The 17883-nt window shown below is 32.1% G+C and overlaps 1 long non-coding RNA gene across 1 annotated transcript in view; it reads left to right on the forward strand.

Annotated features, from left to right (window-relative positions):
* The window catches only part of LOC143227072 (uncharacterized), a 49030-nt gene extending 42003 nt beyond the window's left edge, over positions 1-7027 (forward strand). The window contains exon 4 of the long non-coding RNA XR_013014853.1: positions 6413-7027. This is a non-coding gene — a long non-coding RNA (uncharacterized LOC143227072). The remainder of the gene's footprint in view (positions 1-6412) is intronic.
* Positions 7028-17883: the final 10856 nt, after the last annotated feature.

The following is a 17883-nucleotide window of genomic DNA, read 5'->3' on the forward strand; positions in this document are numbered from 1 at the left end:
CTTCTGTAGTCCGTACAAATCAGCGTAGTGTTTCCCTACGATCTTATAATTTCATGAAATCTATATTACACGGTGAACATTTAAAGGTTTAAATATTGAAAGCAGTTTACATTGTTAAAGGTGCTGTAGGAGAAATTGTTGAAAATAAATGTGAATATTTTAGACTATTTAACGAATAAAATAGTTCCCAAAAACTGAATGGCTATAGAGTTGGAAATTGGTAGGTTTACCAACAACCCAGCACATCTATGTTTTTAAAGAAAGTTACTGTGAGTTAGATACGTGGTTAAACATCAAAGAGTGTGAGCCCAAGAAAATTGTGAAAATCATAATCCGAAATGCTCCCAACTATTTCAGTTAAAGTGGTAAACAACATAATGTAGTGGAAGTAACTTATACGTCCAAAAGTGAATAAAAAGTGTATGGTACAACCTAGTGCTAAAATGAAGTAATAAAACTAATGTCAGTATTTGAACGGTTTGTTTTTTGGAATTTCGCACAAAGCTACTCGAGGGTTATCTGTGCTATCCGTCTCTAATTTAGCAGTGTAAGACTAGAGGGAAGGCAGCTAGTCATCACCACCCACCGCCAACTCTTGGGCTACTCTTTTACCAACGAATAGGGGGATTGACCGTCACATTATACGCCCCCACGGCTGGGAGGGCGAGCATGTTTAGCGCGACGCGGGCGCGAACCCGCGACCCTCGGATTACGAGTCGCACGCCTTACGCGCTTGGCCATATTTGAACGGAAGAAAACGTAATATAAAATAATATGACTCTCTCATATTTTCTTATCATGAATATACATATGGAAGGTAATGATGTAATATTTCAGGATTTTTCCAATAAACTTCATTTAGGGACATTTATACAAAATTGAACAACAATTAAAAGTTACTATTATTTTCTTTTTCATACCAATAGTAGATAAAGCACGACTAACCCGTTGTGTAGTTTTGTGCTTAACTACTGACAAACATAAATAAGTCCCTCAGTGGCACAGCGGTATGTCTGCAGGATCACACCGCTAAAAACCGGGTTTCAATACCTGTCATAGGTAGAGCGCAGATAGCTCATTGTGTAGCTTAATTCTAAACAAACAAACATAAATACTGGTAACAGTTTAAATCCATATTGTTTGTATTTATTACATTAAAACAAATGTTTTCAGAAATTTAATTATTTGTAAATATTATTGAAACACATATTAAAATGAGATCCCGGAGTCTCAACGATTCACATTTCTTTTCTGAGAAATATTAATAGTAGTTCTGGATATCTTTGTAAATTCTGGACGTATATTGTAGTAATCTATATTAGCATGTTATCTTAGATTACTTATTCTAATCCATGATTAAAATCGCTATTCAAAAGATTTTGATTAACACTTCAGAATGTATTATTATCACTTTTACCCGAAAGTTCAATGAAGCAATGTTTGATTTTAAGATAAAGTTCATCAATGAACCAAGATCATTCTTTAGGATGTTAATATAGGTTATGTCATGTCCAGAGGCTTGAGTAACAATAGTCAGTTTCGAACTTGAGAATACTTATATCAACCAATCATGGAAGACAGGTAATAAGGAAAGACCTAGAAGGCGAGGGGCACAAAATGTGAAGTGAAAAAAACACAGTATGTGGTATTCCCTGACTAGCGTAAGGGAAGTGGGAGGGAGATGAACTATAATTAACATCTAAGGGCCTTTTAGTTTGATCGTTTTCTGACCACCAGCATGATATAGATTTTTGTTGGAAAACTGGGCTGCTCGAGGTGTGGTTTATAACCTTAAACGTAGGTGGTCCGTGTCGTTCATTGTGTTCGAAGGTTATTATTTGAAACAGAACTCTCACCCTAATGTATAGAGCAAAAAATATTTGGAAACATCATTTAAAAAAAACACAGTTTTGTAACTTGTCTATAACATACTTCTTGGTCATCATGAAAGATATACAGACATGTGAACGAAAAAGGAAATGTGATGAAATATGTGACTTTTTCATTTCAGCGTGAAACAAGGATTTTATTCATTAACATTGAAATTTTTATGAGCTTCTAAAATGACAGGAAATAAAATTTTTATTTTAGTTTATTGAACCATCGTACATAAAAAGGTTTTGGTATAAAACTGCGAAGATATTTCTACCAGTTGTCCTTTATAAGAACTAACTTGTCAGTTCAGGTTTGGTTTGGTTTGGTTTTTTAAATATCACGTAAAGGTACACGAGGGCGATCTGCGCTAGCTGTCACTAATTTAGTAGTTTAAGACTAGAGGGAAGGCAGCTAGACATCACCACCTACCACCAACTCTTGGGCTACTCTTTTACCAACTAATAACGCCATCAAGACTGAAAGGACGAGCATGTTTGCTGTGACGAGGATTTTATTTTATTTAACTCTTTACTATTGATGTTTTCTATATCTCTGTATATATTTATATTAAGCAAAAAATCCTTTGTGTCTGTTTGTTTGTCCATTGTCTGACGTGTTTTAGCTCACTGAGCCAATCGTAACAAACTTTGTGGTTTTTCATTATATTCTCAATACATCAGTAACATGTATAAATTACTTTGTTAGGTAGTCATCTTGGGTTACTTTTTAAAATATAGATTGAAAAATTCTGGTCTGTGACGTGGTGCATTATAGAGTCATAGAATCTAAGATTTTTCTTTTCAATCATCATGCGAATAAGGCTAAACTAATGTATATCAGCTAAGATTCTCAGAATCAGAGTTAATATTTACAGTGGAGCAATTTTATACACATTAATATCTTTCCTAATAAGGAAGTAAAGGTAGGGATGACTAATTTCAATTCTTCAAAACGAATGCAAATAAGATAGTAGGGATGACATTTGTATCATCTCTACATTGTGGCATAATAACAAAGTGTAGTAGAATGGTAGCAGACAAAAATAAAATAAATTACACTCAATTGTAATTGTAAAGTTATGTATATTGATATATGTGTTAATTTTCACATGTTTACATTGCTTTAGGAGGACTTATATGAGGCATCCCTACATTTATTTCCTTTTCTGAAAAGTTTTTCATTTGTTTACTTTTTTTAATGTCTTGTTTCAATATGCAATGAAGATAGTATTTATAACCAAGTTCTAAATACAGTGAGGTTCAAACTGTAATATTTATTGTTCATCTGTCGATGGCAACCTTATACATTTTGATGTGTTCCATAAGTTGCTCTGCATGAATGAGTTTATGGTACCATACTTTGGCTGCATAGTGCCAAATTTTTCATTATAGGAAAACTGATTCAATTTGGATATGAAAGTTGACAGGGATAACCATCATTACCACAGGGAATTCTACCATGAATAGAATAAAAGGCACTAAAGCAGCCACTTGGCACGTGTGTCATTGCCATGTTGATTGAAGTTATTACTGCTAATTCGGACATCGATAGGCGCTAACGTTTTTTATAACTTTTCACCAGTTACAATATGTTGGCCAAATTGACTGATTGTAATGTGCAAGCAACTGGGATGATTAGAAAAAATTGCACCGTACATGCGGCAACATAAATAGTGGGCTACTAGTTAGTGCCTTACCACCATAATGAGGGTTGAAATGCCAACTTCAGGAGGTAAGTTTATTTAACTCACTTACCTCCAAGTGTTGATATTTTAATATTTTTCTTACTATTTATTTCTTGTTTTACTTCCTTTTTTTTTTACTTTGGAGAGCGCTCACCTTCCCACAACTGCCTGCAGGTAGTCAAGGGCGATATAGATATGAAGCATTGTGGGTTCGAGTATCCTCATTTTGCTCTCCTTATTTCTATTTCTATTCCTTTGACTATTTTATAATTCTTCATGTGAGACTGGCAAACGGAGGTTAAGATTGATACACAATGTATCCCTACTGCAATGTGTGTCCTACTCCCTCAGTCACCTCCAAAACCTAGGTTACATTTTATATCCCACGTTATAGCGTGTACCCTGGGGATCCTTTCGATTAGTGCAGTGTTTTTTTAATTTTTGTTTATCAAAAGCTACCATTAGTTAGAGGTCTGGATTTGCTGTTTTTGACATAATCCCTCATTTTGATTTTGTTTTATTTTTATGTAATTTGACTGTTTAGTATTAATAGTTTTTCACTCTCTCTATATCTATATGTGTGTGGGTGTGAGACCATTATTTTATGATAATAATCAATGTTTTAGGTTTTTACTGAAGACTTTGATTTTTTTCAAATAAAATAACCCATTTTGATTTAGATACAAATATATTGCGCTCAAGTGATTATTGGAAATTATTAAATTAACGGTTGCTGTTTCTGAACGAAAACAGAAATTTACTAATGTTCTTTGCTGATTGAATTTAAACATGTGTTCCTTTTCCATATATTAAGCTAGTACGATTTTAACAGTCGGCTAGCCGTATTAATCATTTATGTTATGTTATCTAATGAAACTTTCAGTAGTATTCAATATAAAATTTGTTTTGCTTCGAAAACGTAGCTTCTACAGCGCTTGATGGCAGATATCTAGTATTATCTTTTGATGGATAATTTTCTGGAGTCGAGTAATGAACTATAACGTTTCAAACATAAGCATGTTTCTTTTATTTCTTGGTTAATAATTTCCTCAGAATAGATAAAGTAATTCTTCAAGACTTAGCAAAATACATTTAAGATTTTCATCTTATATAACTTGATTAAACAGCGATTTTCTGATAATAGAAAATGCAGTGAATATAAAAAGAAAATATGTTATCAAAAGAAACGTAAGGGTATAAAAACTGAATAAGTAGCCATATTCGAAACATTATGCAAATACTCAACTATTTTTCTGCAATATTATCATTTATGACTTTGATAATCGCTGAAACGTTTTTTCTTATTGAGGCATCTTTTCATTTAATATTAAGAAACCTTAAGTCTATATTTAATGGTATATATACATTAATATAGCACTGTATCGTAAAAGCTTCTCACTGTTAATTTATGATAAAGTCAATATGCCTGGGCCTGGCATGGCCAGGTGGGTTAAGGCGTTCGACTCGTAATTTCCATCGCACCAAACATGCTCTCCCTTTCAACCGTTTCTAATTTAGCAGTGTAAGACTAGAGGAAAGGCAGCTAGTCATCGCCACCCACCGCCAACTCTTGGGCTACTCTTTTACCAGCGAATAGTGGAATTGACCGTAACTTTATAACGCTCTCACGACTGAAAGGGCGAACATGTTTGGTGTGACAGATGATTTAAACCCGCGACCCTCGGATTACGAGTCAAGTGACTTAACCACCTGGTCATGACGGACTATTTGTTTTCATTCGCATCCATTGTCAAAGTTAATATGTAATGGACGTACAGTCTGTTTTCACTGCAAAGTTTATTTTGTATTGAAAGACACTAAACTTATTGTGATACTTTTACAAGTCTTTACTTTCATGTACTGAAGATAACGCATTAGTTTTAAACTGTAGGTAAGAGGTATGTGAAGGTCAGCAGTTTAGTTTTCAAATGGATTGTTTTGTGTTATTTCTAATATACAAAAACTTTGATTACTTCCCCCTTATATTTCATTTAAGGTAATCTATTTTAACAAGTATATACGTTAGGTATTATTACATTGAATTGTTTTGTCAGTAATTTATAAACTAAGACATTTTCTTAAGTAACGTATTGGTATATCTTGAAGTTTTGTTAACAAAGGTTTCAATATATGTGATAACTTAACTCTGAGATTTTACTTACAAATACTAAAAATAGTATATTAGTCTATGTTTAGAAGAGGGGTTTATTTAAGAAAATCACAGAAATCTGATTTGCAGCTGTTGATTTTATACATTTGCTAAAGTGTAAATGAATGGTAACTCATGTTACCAGTAACAGTTTCAAAATACACGTGAGGAAATATAACTGTTTTGAGATAGTCGAAGAATAATAACTTGAATTATAACCAGAGGTTGTTTTACAATTATGACTCTGAACTCTAATTTGTGAACGTGGTTATCCACACCAGAAACAACCTAGTGTATTACGTCTCAAGAACATAATGTATAATTAAATCTCATATATTTTACATGTTTATTTAATATAAGTAAACAATATAAGTTAAATATAAGAAGATTTTTCGCTCTGAATATTATTCTAAACCGACTTACGCAGTCTGAGCCTTTGTTATATGTCGGTCACAGCACGCAACAATTTTACTTTAACTGAACAGCTTGTTTGGATTGAAAACACGTCGAATTATAAAATGAGAAATAAAAAGCAGGAATTTTCTTACCTGTTATCCTAAAACGCCTCAGAGATACGAAAGTAGAATTTCCGGTTTTTCTGCCCGTTTTATAGAAACAAATATAATTATTGTTTTTCTCAATCAAATTATAGGTTAGAAAACGCAATATCAGTTATTAATGTTACCTCATTTATTTAAATTTAGATGCGATATTTCCAGCCGACACTACGACCTTGGGTATTGAACAGCATGTGACTAATAAACAAGGGTCACAACACTTTGGTGCTCTTCTTAAAATGTTCCTTTTTAGTGTGTGTGTGAAATAATAAACAAAAATATATGGAAATATATGGTACCAATGCATTATTTGTGGAAAATATTTTCTAAGTGTTTAAACAGGTGCTCAACATCTCCGAACAAATCATTTTGGTAAGTGTCCATTTTTTGTTTATAGAAATGTATTTTATTTACGTAGTCACATGAATGAACAGTTAGACATTCCACAGTTACAACTTCACTGAGCCATTGACATTGCTCAACATTACAGAATGCATTTCAGATGAGGATTCGGACAGAAAACGATGAAGATGAAAGCTGTTCTTCTGAAAAAAAACGATTTTGTTCAAATGTATGAAAACATAAAAGTCATTTTTAAAACTATCACGTGATGTAAAAACAGAAAGTTATTATTGTATATACTGCCATTACTTTTTATATTTACAATAAGCATCACCATTAGTTATTGTTTGACTTTATAAGAATTATGTATCATCTTCAGTGAGATCAAGTTTATGATGCTGTTGATGATTGTGAAATACGATAAAAGAATATCTGGTCCATCTGCCATTTTGTAGAATTGATCTTTCATTTTGTTCTAAGCGACAGATACATTCTAACCATTTGATATATGTGGGGCACAGTATGCTATCATTGATGTGTTATCATTGATAATTACATTTCAGAAATATACAGTTTAACTAAATACAAAAATTGTCTTTAAATGTATACGTCATTACATATTTACATTTTTGTAAAGTGAACCATGTGCTTTAATACATTGTGAAGACATAGTGAGAGTGTATTATAATTTCCTTTTATTTTAATATCCGTCCTAGAGGCACAGTGGTATGTCTGCGGACGTATACCGCTAGAAACAGAGTTTCGATATCCTCTGTCTAGCTTTGTTCTTAATACCAAACGACAACAATTTTTATAATAAATGTTTTCAGTAAATATATTGTAAATGTTTAAATGTTATAGAACATTCATTTTATTCTTAGCGGATTAACTCTATTAAGTAACAACAGAAATATAACAAAGATTTTGCACTAACTTACATGAAAACTAATTTAATTCATATATATTTCAAAATATCATGTTATCAGATAAAAATCATTTGAGGTGCGATACAGATATCTTTTACGTGCTTAAACAATTATACCTTCAAGAAGCTAAGGTTTTGGATCAAGTTTTCCTCGTTATATTTAAACCATAAATATGCAAGTTGAAGACTGAAAGACGTAACATCTTATTTCTATTGTAAACGTACAAGATAGGTATATATATTATTTTTGATCACAAGAAACCTGAAAGTCACTAAAATAGAAGTTCTGATTTGGTTGCCATTCTAAAAAAGTTTTTGGCGGATTTCTTGTCTATTTATGTCCAATAGATTTGTTCTATTTATGTCATCATATGAGTAAACATTAAAATATTCTTAAATGTTTGAATATGTTTGACACTTTACAAGTCTTGAAAGCCAGTTTTAAACTGTCAGTAAAGTGCACGGCTAATCTAGTTTTCAAATGTTTTGTGTAATTTCTAAAATAAAGAATTTCTCTTTCATCATTCTTAAACTTGAAAGCATCATACTTAGTGATTTGGTTTGTTAAGGTTGTTGACGTCTGTATGTTCATGGTACTGTCACAATTATTTCTTCTAACGTGTGAAATAATGCTCAACAGACACGAGTTCGTTAGCTTTTGTGTCTGACCATTCTAATTCTTAAAAGTCTGTGTCCAGATTCTATGTGTACAATATCCTACTAGTACTTTAGCATTAGACAGTCTGAAAGTTCTGGTGTTTTAAACAAAAATGATCAGTAAACGTTTATTTATTATATTTAGTTGTAAAGCGATTATTGTTTTTGTTTATACGTTTGAAATTTAGCACAAAGCTACACAATGGGATATCTGTGCTCTGCCCATCATGGATATCAAAACCTAGTTTTTAGCGTTGTAAGTCCATAGACATTCCTCTGTGCCACTGGTGTGCACGATTATTGGTTATGTATGATTTGTGAAACATTAAGTGTCCTACAGAATATCATCTGAAAGAATTTATAAACAGTATAAAATGTATTGCCAAAACTAATGTCATGCAGCTTACCTACAAATATTTACTATTTTAAATTGGTTGTGATGGTAACTACCTCACAACCAATTGCAAAAGAAGACAACATACTATTATGTTGCATTAACAAACAGCAAACAATAAAAGTTGCTAAAAATACAAAGACATATAATTAAAGTCTATAACTTACATAACAATATTACAGAATAAACTACACAACAAATTAGAACATTTCTACTTCCGACACAAACCATATAACCAACAATCACAACAACGTATAGAAGGGTTTTTAAACAACAAACTCAAACTAAACAAATAACCTCTAGACAACGAACTAAAACAGTTAAGTCAAATACACCACAAACAAATCAACAACACCAAGAAAAAGTAACTGAAACTCATAGTACCTACAACAACACAACAGGAAAAAGCCCAATAATGGAGGTTATTAAAGGAAATTTAAAGTCTTCATCACACAATATCAAAACCCGTTAAATATACAAGACTGCATCAAACAAATTAGTAACTTAGCACAAACACACATAACACCAATAATATACTATAATATACTACACAGTGAAAAATAATGGGCACATTTCTAATATAAACATTCAAAATTCAATACATTAATATCCAGAGAAGTCTTGATTCTAACAGGCACGAGAGTGAAGACTTAATAATACAAATAAATCCATATATTGTGGTTATAATAGAAGTATGCTATATGAAAATAATTTATTTGAACTTTATGGTTATAATATCATAAGATCAGATATACTAAACAAAAACGACCATAAAAGCGATATAGACTTATTATACAAAACTGCTGTATCTACCACACAGATAAAATATAAATCGCCAACCAAAATATAACAATAGAAATAACCCTATCAAAAGAAAATGATTATAACCATAACAGTAATATATTATTCTCCCTGTACAATATTCGATACCCAACAGAGAATTGATGATCATAGGGAATCTAAACAGCAAGCAAAAATTTTCGATGTATTAAAACAATCCAAAATGGAATTAAATTATTATATTTTTTACAGTACCGGTTTATTGTTTGATGACAACACTCATACCAGTAACGTATATTATTCATTATGTCAAATTCTTATGTTGGTAACGAGGTAAATAGTAATCACCTTCCAATAACCTATCTTCGATCTTATTATTAGAAAGCAAGTTGGTTTAAATATGAAAACTACTTAGACGAATTATTACCTAACTCAATAGTTAGAATTGGAGAAACAATCAAATATTGATGAATATTGTCAAACCATCTGCTGAGAAAAAATATCTAAACAACAAAAATATTACAGCCACACAAAATGGTAATCATATGCACAAATAATATGCATGATAAAAGAAAGACCTAACTCACAAGACAATAGACGGACTAAAGAGACCGAAATATCGAAAAAAAACTAAATTCTAGAAATAATAAAATAGATTGTTGTTGTTATTTTGAATTAAGCACAAAGCTACACAATGGGCTATTTGTGCTCTGCCCACCACCGGTATTGAAAGCCAGTTTTTAGCGTTGTAAGTCCATCGACATATCGCTGTGCCACTGGGGGCGATAAAATAGATAACGAAGTTAAACAATTAAGACAAGATAGTTGGGATAGTTACAGTTAAAAATTAAATGATTATACAAACCCTAAGAAATTTTGAATATATGTGAAAAGATCCGCTAACAATCAGAAAAGACACAAATATCCGACCTTGCATCACAAAAATAAAATACCTTCCACAAATAAACAAAAAGCGAGTTTTTAAAGATCACTTATGCAAAACGTTTAAAAAAGGTGAAGAACCAGGTATGGATAAACATTTTCATAGAAATGTAAACGATTTTGTATTAAGAAATAAATAATTATAGTCATCAAAATCTATAGCAAGATCAATAAAACTTCGAAACATGAATCACGACCAAGAATAAATAAAAATTACAAATAAAATAACAAAACCTGAAGGAATATTGTCCATAAATCAAACTGAAAACCAAGTTCCGAATGAAAACGAAATTCAAGTGGCTATTTTTAAAGAAAGGTTATTCAGAGATTGTTTGAACATGTAACTACACTATTTAATTTATTCCTAATATTTCCGCTTCTTAGTAGAAGTACCTAGGTTCTTAAAGGAACCAATGAATAAGCCAAAGAATTACAGACAGTTCAGTTGAATGAGTTACCTTGACAAAATTTTAAAACGAATAAATAACAACAGAAATTCATTTTTTGAGATAACATTAAAATTACCTGAACTTCAAAAGGGCTTCAGAGAATTTCGTCAAACAATTGATCATTTAATTAGGCTAATTTAAACTATGATGGTTGGCTTTAACCAAAAGAAATGCACTGTCGCTTGCTTTTTCGATAATGAAAAAGTATTCGAAACTGTATGGTATAATTATTTAAGAATTAAATTAAAAGATATGGATTTATCAATTTAAAGTATTTGCTGGCTATCAAATTTCCTAGATGATATGAAATGTAAAGGAGATGAAGAGGGCACCTACTCAGAGTATCCTACTTCAGAGGTAGGTGTTCCTCAAGGAAGGGTAGTTAGTCCTGTCCTTTTAATCATGTGTGTAAGCAACATTCTGTTTAACGATTCTTGTATTAGTTCAACATCTCAGTTTGCTGATGATATGGCCAATAGGAAGAACTCAACCAAACCCTCAATATCATCAAACAGTAAACAGCCAATACTAAATAAAGTAGTCGAATACTACCAAAAATATTAAAACAAAATTAATATGTCGAAAACAAAACTAATGCTATTGTAAAATCGATTAATCTTTGTACAGACCCACCTAAAAGATATCTAAATGGAATTCTTATTGATATATGTTCATCGGCAATTTTTTGGGTAAAACTTAGACTAAAAATTAGCTTTGAATAAACATATTACCGAAATAAGGAAAAATAGCATGATAAAGAGTAAACTATCTAAAAAGATTAATAGGCATAAATACAGAAGCAAATACAGAATTTGTTTGTTATGAATTTTGCGCAAACATGCACGAGGGATATAAGCGCTAGCCTCCATAATTTAAAAGTGTAAGTCTAGAGGGAAGGTAGCTAGTCATCGCCACCCAACGCCAACTCTTTGGCAACTCTTTTTTCAACAAATAGTACAATTGATAGATACGTTATAATGCTCACACGGCATAGCCAGGTGGTTAATGCGCTTGACTCGTAATCTGAGGGTCGTGAGTTCGAATCCCCGTCGCACCAAACATTCTCGCACTTTTAGCCGTAGGAGCATTATAAGGTGACGGTCATTTCCACTATTCATTGATAAAAGAGTAACCCAAGAGTTGGCGGTGGGGGTTATTACTAGCTGCCTTACCTCTAATTTTACACTGCTAAATTAGGGACGGCTAGCACAGATAGCCCTCGTGTAGTTTTGCGCGAAATTAAAAAACAAAACAAAACAAATCACGTGCCATGCCGAGCCACAAATACAGAAAACACAATTAACATTTATAAATAATATGTAACACATAAATACAATTTATAAAAGTATGTAAGACAAGTAACGGAATATGCATGAACCACATGATTAAATGTAGGAAAAATACATCTCAAAAAATTACAAACCATACAAAATTCAACGCCTACTACAGCTTTCAGAACACCAAGGTACATAAACTGAACATTTTTATATAATTATACAAACTTACTTCCACTAAAAGACAGACTTACAGATTGCTTTTTCTGCTAATTTTACAAAAATCTAAGCATAAATGATTTATTAACATAAATAGATCACTATATGATACAAGGTGATGATAGGGTTAAGTACCTCTTCCCCACTCAGTTTCAAGAATATAAGAATTTAAAAATTATGAAAATAAAACCACTTGCACTATACATTAAAACTATCACTAAGATTTACTGCCACTGATGTATTTAAAATGGATGTTTATTTGTAAATACACAATAGTAAGTTTATCCTCTGCGGAAAAGCAATATTTTATATCGGAGTTGTTTGTGATCATATACAACCAAATGAATATAAATACATCGGCACGAACTGTATTCAACTCTGTGTAAGCGAATAAAATACTCTAAATGCAACTAGTGGAGAGAAATCAGTGTTTAGTGTTACATACAGTGAAATATGAGCCTGGTGCAACGAATATTAACAGTATCATTTGATAGTAATAGAGGGATGAAGAGGTTGAATCGTATATAGCTCTCCCATGTTTCTCAATGACATGAAACTTCATGCCTCAACATGTAATGCCAAACAATGCATGCTCCCCAGTGATGTAGCCGAAAGTCTGCAGATTTATAACCGGTGCGTAGTTTTAAACTATAAATAAATAAACTAAAGAATGTTCAGTGCTTAGAATATCAATTTTGTTTTGACCTGATATATATATACATTTATACTGATAAAGTTCTCATTACATCAGAACACTTTTTGTCAGTAAAGTGTGTGACAAAAGCACTTTTAACAACACGTCTAGTTACCCTGTGGTATTTGGCAAAGTATAAAACATAACATTCATATGACATGTTTATTACACTAACAAATAAAATAAGTAATTTTGAAAAAAATAAAAAAACATATGAACGTACTACACTGACCTTATAATAACAAAATTTTACAGTTTTTTTTTTTTTAGTTATGCTTATTTTAGCACTGATCAAGACACGAACTACCTTAAATGTGATTACACATCTTTTACGCAATCTGTTTGTGATCGAGCATTACAAATAGCATGGTAACGTACTTATTTTGAACCAATAACAACACAGAGTGGACTATAATATAATGAGGTTGTTTTGTTTTCCAGTTCACCAAAAATAACCTAAGTTACTTTAGATGTGTGAAAAATACTTTGCATTGAACATAATATATCATTCGACACAACACAGTGGACCAAATTTTAATCATTATTTCATATATCTCTTCTTTTCTTTTCACCGAAAGTAAGATATAAAATAAACTGCTCAAAACATTAAAGGAACAAGTACGTTTTCTTATATAATTTATCAAAGTTTCCAAATGTGATAATATTTTTATTTTTTAGGTAATTTGCCTCATTTCACTTTCGTTTGTACCCTTTTATTAATGTGTGACGAACGGTAATATATAGAGAAATAAAATTCTTAAAAATGACCACTATCACCAAATCTGATATCCCATATGAAATAACACTTTAAACAGTTTACTTGCGTTTATTCGTCAGCCTCACATAAAGAAATAGAATAAAGAAAAATTAAAGGAATAGCAATATATATTAAAATTGAAATAATAGAAATATAAATAAGGAGAGTACGATGGGGCTCCTCAAGCCCACAATATCCTATATCCATATATCCCTTCACTGCCTGCAAGCAGTTAACGGGAATGCGACTGCTCTTCAAAGTAAAGAAGAAGAAGAAAGATAAATAAAAATAAGTTACTACCATTTAGTGATTGTAAGTTTAATAAACTTACCTTTTGAAGTTAGTATTCCAGATCCCATTATGGTAGTAAGGCACTAATTAGTAGCCCAGCTAAACGAAATATGCTAGTATGAAGGGTTACAATCAGTTATCTAAACTAACTAGTATAATTCCCAACCATCAGCCATTAAGTCTGCTGTTACAATCAATTTTCATACTCTAAACAAGTTTTAATATGCGGTAAGGTGTTCATTTGCATAAAGTAGTGCCAAGTTGTTTAATAACCTTATTCACAACTGAAAATAGTTATCAGAAATTTTCAGTAAAATTTCTTTACTTTTAATTTCTTTATATTTATTTAATACATTCTATAAATTTATCACAGAATATTTAATAATTTTATTTAAAGTTTCTTTATTAAATCGATTTATTAATAATTTTATATCAATGTTTCAGCACTAATAATAAAACATTGTAATTTATTACACATTTGACAAAATCTAAATAATATTAAAGTTATAATACTTATAACAGAAGGGTATTGTTCATTGCTATTAAAAGAGAGTAAACTATATATTGGAAAGGCAAAATATTTTCTTTTATCAAAAATATACTCTTCAAAACAAGAAACGCAAAAGGGATATTTTTGTTATTTTAAAGAGAAATATATGTAATAACGTTACAAGCTCAGAGTATGTGATGTTACACGTGTTAAGGCACTGATTGTCAGACCAAAATGACAATAAAAGTTGTACACTTTGAAAACGGAGGAAAACATCGGCTTTTTCGCCAAAACGCATGCGTGTCCCATAAATTTGTTTGAGAGATCTGCATGTTCTGCAAATGCAACATGTGCAAAATCCCTATAAAAGTGACGGGTTCTCGGTTTCCATAGCTCAGTGTTAAGCCACCGACACGCAATACAGTTACGCCAAGACTGACTGAAGCACAACGCAACAATGCCATTGGTCGATTGAAAGCAGGCGAATCTCGATCAGATGTTGCCAGAGCTGTGAATGTCCACCCAAGCACCATCACAAGACTATGGAATCGTCACCAACAACATGGATCAACTCGTGACCGTCCACGATCTGGCAGACCTCGTGTGACCACGCCCGCACAAGATCGCAACATCCGGTTACGTCACCTTCGGGATAGGACCACCACTGCGACGTCTACTGCCTCAACCATACCAGGGCTGCGTAAAATTTCCGATCAGACCTACGCAACCGTCTACGAGATTCTTAGGCCCCATGTGCAACCCATCATGGTGAACGTCAACGACGTTTTTCAACATGACAACGCCCGTCCTCACACAGCCCGACTCACCACTGTCTTCTTGAGACACCACAACATCAACGTTCTTCCCTGGCCCTCCAGATCACCAGATTTAAACCCCATCGAACATCTTTGGAAAGAGTTGGAGCGACGTCTGCGACGGCGACAACCTCAACTGCAGACTCTACCTTAGCTTGCAGCAGCTTTGCAGGCTGAGTGGACAGCCATTCCACAGGATGTGATTCGTCATCTCATCGCTTCTATGGGCAGGAGATGCCAAGCAGTTATTGATGCTCACGGGGGGCACACTCGTTATTGACGTTGAGTGACGTTAAACTTCACCTAGTGAACGTGGACTTCGCCTTTGCAGACTTTGGATGTTCAGCAGTGAATGTGCAAAGTTTCACACATGTCATACAGAACTACCCGGAATAAACTTGTTAACAATTTATCTCATATTTTGCCTTTTGTGTTTCTTTTTTTGAAGAGTATATTTAGATTAACATTATTATCGGTTATTTTAGTTTATAAATCTAAATAGTATGCTTCCATATTGATATTGAAATATTTTCAGTTTCTAATTCTACCAGATAAATAGAACATTAGTTATTTAAGGAATATTAATACTAATTAAATAATCTATTTTTCCTTATCTTATATTTTTATGTGAGACTGGAAAACAGAGGTAATGCTGATAGACGATGTATCCTCACCACAATGTGGGTCCTACCTTTTCAGTTGCCTTCAATACCTAGGTTACAAATTTATATTCCACATTACAGCCTATATCTTGAGATCCTTTCACATAGTGCAGCGTTCTTTCATTTTTAATTTTGTTTCTATCTGTTTTTTTGTTATAACAAACTAACAAAAGTCAACACGCTGATGGTACAGGGGTAAGTCTACGGACTTAGAACGCTAAAATGAGGGGTTCGATTCCCCTTGGTGGGCTTAGCAGATAGCACGATGTGGCTATGCTATAATAAAAACTCGCATACAACATTAGTCAAATATTTATATTTGCTGTTTTTAAGACAGTCTTTCCTTTTGATTTTGTTTTATTTTACTTAACTCTCAGTATTCATATTATCTATCTATCCATTTATATTTATATATATATATATACACACAACATTTTTACCTATACTTTATTGAAACTAACATGATAGAAACAATAAATTAAAACTGCTCACAGTGAGTCAGCTGTAAGTTTCCGACTTACAATAGTAAATTCCGAGACTGAAGTTGTAGGTTTGCGCTATAAATCTTAATGATCGTATAAACTACTTATACTTATATACTTATATAAGCACATGCTCACCACATGCAATGTGACCGCTATCCTGACATTGTGATTAAAAGAATGTGTTTAATTTTTAAAAAATCTTGAGTTTCCTAGTGTCTACAACAAATGGCATCACCTTTGTTATAATTGATTTATTAAAACTTTAATGCTGATAATTCAATTAGATATGTGGTTGCTTTGTTTCTGAACAAAATTTATATAAGGTCATTCAGTCGTTCTCATAAAAAAGAGTGCCAGTGTTTTTTTGATACCCTAAATAGAAGCTTAACATAACCGTAACACTCTTTCAATGACCATGAAGAAACGCATTGTTTAGACACAAACACGGACAAAACGTGGACAGCGTAGAAAGAACTTCAGCAAAACTGACGCTCTCTCAGACAAAGCAGTTAAATCACTATGGCGACGAGCTTTTCAAAGAGAACAGCGGTAAACTTCCTGTAAGAAAAAATACAACGGAAGTGCTGGCACAATTGTGTGTAGGGCTAAAAGCTTATCCATTGAAATTATTTCCTATATCTCTGTAACGTGGATATAACAGTGCAATGCGATTTCTACAGTATTTGAAGAGGATGGTTCTAATCAAAAGAAATGTTTCAACAGAAGGATGTGGTAACTCTTCATCTGGATGCCCATGTAAAGATTATTATATTAGAGATGTTTGATTGCACTGAAGTTATTTATAACGATATCTGTAAATACATTAAGTAGATAAATAAAATCAAGTTTTAGTTTGTTTCGTACGAAACAAGATTAAATAAACCAAGTTGATCATAAAAAGGAAGTTGTGTTTGTAATCTAAAATAAACATTTCAGGTATATAATAATATATTTTGAATTTTCAGAATAGGATTAAAAGTATATTGTAATGTACCATTTTATGTTTATTTTACATTAATATACGCTTAAAAACAGGAAATAACTTAAGCGTAAAAGGACTCAGTGTTTAATATTCTATAGCATTTGAAATACCATAGTACTTTATGTCTTTAAACACAGATATCCTCTATTAAATTTAATCTGGAAGATAAAAACACATGTGCATTGATATACCTGTCATCAATTTACTGGTGTGTGAGAAATTTTAAAACAGCACAACACTGCAAAAAGAAACTATTAATTTTTGGGCTCTTAGAAAACAATAACTAACAAGATAAACTCGTTATTTCATTTGTGTATCCGAACATTTCAGTTGTTGATAAATAAAAACAAAATAAACCTTCTGAGCTTAATAAACTTTAAAATAAAACAGAAACTCTAGTATTTACTTTTCTTTAAACTTTGCAAAATGTTTAACCGAGACTGAATATATTTATCAGTAC

Source organism: Tachypleus tridentatus, chromosome 9 (assembly GCF_004210375.1).
Source record: "Tachypleus tridentatus isolate NWPU-2018 chromosome 9, ASM421037v1, whole genome shotgun sequence".
Taxonomy (NCBI): Eukaryota; Metazoa; Arthropoda; class Merostomata; order Xiphosura; family Limulidae; genus Tachypleus; species Tachypleus tridentatus.